A 3,700-nucleotide genomic window follows, 5' to 3' on the forward strand; every position below is an offset into this window, starting at 1 on the left:
AAAAGGGTTGATAAATGTCAAGATAGATATGGAGCAAGCCTATAATAGCATGGTGTGGCTGATATTAGAATAAATTTTAAAATGATATGGGCTTTGTGGACCTCCGAAAGGGAAACACCACTATACGGGGGGTCGGCGCCCCGGGAGGGGGACCCGCCCGTGGGGGGGGGGGGGGGGGGGCAGAGCGCAGAGAGGTACGATCGCACCATCCCGAAGGATAGAAATAATCATAGACCTTCATGCTCTTTGCAAGTGAGATAATGGGAGGGCAGATTAGATCATAAATTTGATTAACCATTGAGGATAACAGCTTTTGCCTATGCACCTGGATGGGTAATATTATGCATAATCTAATCTGAATAATGAGATTTCCCCCACCCAATACATCAGCTCTAGTGAGATTTATTTGATATGGGACTCAATTTCCCATGAATATAAGCTCTGTTATTAACTAGATCTCAAGTCGGGGCCTGATAGGACTCTCGATTAAGGATCTCATATTATCCTCTCAAATGGGATTGGCACATGGTGAGGAGACTAGGAAGTTCCTGCATAAAGGGAAGGAAAGGATTCAACTTGGTTTAGTCAATATACATGGCTCACATTGACATTCAGAGAGACTAATTTATTGAGAAGAAACTAGAGAAAAAGAAAATAATGCGCTCAGAGCATACAAGAGAGAAGGATGGAGGTGGCATTATTTGTGTGAAGTGGATAGGTAGGGTTTATATCCTCTAAAGGATATAAGGCTTACCCACTGATGAGGTATACTACGAGACACCGATAGTAGTAGTCTTAAATCCTAAATCTAAAGTGGGTTTAGTGTTCAACACATAACACTAACACCCATATTTTAGCTAATGCATTCTTGACTTATAACCTGTCTGAAATGGAAAGCCAGCTAACCATCTAAGTGTATAAAATTCATGTTATTCATTCTTTATGAATGATGGGTGGGTTGCTAAGTTTTTGGAAGTTAAAGACAATGTCTAAAGAGGTTCCTAAGTGGCCTTGTACTTATGTATGGTAGAATGCTTCTAGAACTAATGCAATTATATTTTTGATTTAATTAGTTTATAATTTAATGTATGCTAATTGATGTTTCCAAATCAGGCATGCAAGAAATTTAAAAAGGCTTATAAAATATAAGGCCACTTAGCATACCAGCCACACTTGGCCATGCCCTTTTTTATTTGGGGGCTAAGATGTTGAAACACGTGTAGCAAGTAATTATATGATTTATTTATGTTTTTTAGCCCCCATTATTTTAGCGCTGCATGAGCATGGCCACCTGCAAAAAATATCATCATTATCAAGATCGCCCTTATTCTATGGGTAATTTATCCCACAACACATCATGATAATATATAATAATAAAGCTCATCATAGCATTTATCACAGCAAACCAAAGGAAGTCAAAACAACTAGTACATGTGCCACTTACAAGAGCGTCACATCATAAAAAGTGGAAAAAGAAAATATCAGCCTAACATAGAGCTAGAATGGTGCCCTAGAAAATAATTTTATGTGTGTATAGTAGGTTGTATGGCTTTGGATGTATTCTATATCGGGTAATTAGTTCAAGTTGTTTGTTGTCTAGTTTGTTGAAGATTTGAAAGGGACTTTTATTAAAGTTCAAATATTAATTTCTTAGAGTCAATTTTATTTAATTTAGTTTGTTGGTCAGTTTTAATGCTTAGGGTAGCCTTTTTTGAAGTTTAAGTTGGATTAGCAGATTTTAGAAGGTTTGGGGTCATCCTATTAGCTAGGTTAAGAGGGTTTAAAAGGTGACTTTTAGAAACAAGCTAGGCTATGGGGTTATAGAACTTTTATTAAATATTAGGACTTACAAGGGGTAATTAGACTATGAGTTTCTGGATTTGGAGTTTTATAAGCAAAGTTATGAATTTAAGAAGTTTCAGGCCCTAGTTGTGGAACTATGATTGACCGAAGAGTTTACTTTTTAATTTAAGCTTGTTTCTAGAGAGTTGTTATTTTTATCAAATAATAGATTTTAATTCGAGTTGAATGTCTTTTAGTTTACTCTATTTGGATTTTTTTAGAATTAATTATGAATTTTTAAGGTTTGGGAATTTAATGAATTATTAAAATTGTTTTAAAAAGGGCATTTAAGTGATTTTTATCCAAATAAGATCCAAACCTCTTTGAATCATCTCCAAAGGAAAGAAATGACCTAAGGAAGAGTTCCCAAGGGTTTGAGGAAATTTTAATAATTTTTAACTATTTAATTTAATTAAAAGGGTGATTTTTGATAAAAAATTAATTAAGGCTCAAATTAAAGTCCAATGAAGGGGGTTTTAATTTTCCAAAATTAAGGGTTAAATTTTAAAGAGTTTAATATATTATTGGTAGTGTTTAAATTTAATTTGAATTTATCATAATTATCTGATGTTATTGGGGCTTAGTTAAAGGGTAAAGTTAGGGTTTATTAATTAAGGAGTTTAATGAGTCCTATAAATTCCTAGAAAATTTTAGTGGGTTTAAGATATCATTAAGCTCAAATTTTTAAAGTTTCGCATTAATCAAATTTGTACCCTAGCTCCTAGAATATTTCTAGTTTTGTTAGACGGGTCCTTAATTATTGTCCTTAGGGTGTCGCTATGTTGTGTAGGTTTAAATCGAATGTTAATGACTAACCCTTGGAGTAACATAAAGGGAAATGCAACACATTATAATACATAATATCTTTACATCTAGGAGAGCCTAAACTAAGTGTTTGTGTGCTCTACACATGAAAAAGAAAACTAAATAATAATTAAGCATAATTAATGATGGTGATAAGTGAATAATTGGAGTCCAATCTTCCACTAATCCTGCCCCCCCCCCCCGAATGCTATTCACTTGCATTATCCATGTTTGAAATTTCATTTGGATCTCTCAAAATTAAAGTGATTTAATATGAATATAATTTCAAAATATTTTAAAACACACACACACACACACACACACACATATATATATATATATATATATATATATATATATATTATAGTCAGCTTCATCAAGAATGTCCACCTGCCACTCGATTCAACCCTCAGGAGCATAATCCATCTAGTTATCTAAATGATCCACGTATAAGCCAGGTGCATAATTAACACAAATCCACAACAGGTAAAAGGATCCAACCCTCCCAAAAACACAACAACACCAATACTGCCCACTTAAGGACAAACAACACCACTTCATGCTATGATGAGCCAGGGCCAAATCCTCCACAGATTTACCACAAGGATAGAAAAATGCATTCCTGCAACTAACATGAAGGAACAACTCCCCCAACTTCCCATATAAGAGGCAGTCGAAAGAAACCGGAACCCAAGCCAATTGAATAGAAATACTCCCAGCAAACCCAACTAGCACCAAGGTATAATGCTGTCAGCAAAAATAGCATTGCGATTATTGCTCATATCCATAATCCAACAGAAAGCAGTAGCCATGAACAAATCCAACCAGATCATCCAAACATAATCGAAGAAAATCACAGCAACCATAGAGCTAAAGGAAAGAATAAAAAATTGGGTGTAGTAGCACTCAGAAACCTAAAAGCATAGGAAGGACCAGCAGTGAGAGTCCCAGACCAAAAGAACCCAGCACTGTTCACCCAGGAACAAAAATATAAAGTCAGATGGAAACCAAGCAATACTATACCAGGTAACAACCCCCACAACCAGGGGAAAAT

This window comes from Dendrobium catenatum, unplaced genomic scaffold (assembly GCF_001605985.2).
Source record: "Dendrobium catenatum unplaced genomic scaffold, ASM160598v2 fragScaff_scaffold_44, whole genome shotgun sequence".
NCBI classification, from domain to species: Eukaryota; Viridiplantae; Streptophyta; class Magnoliopsida; order Asparagales; family Orchidaceae; genus Dendrobium; species Dendrobium catenatum.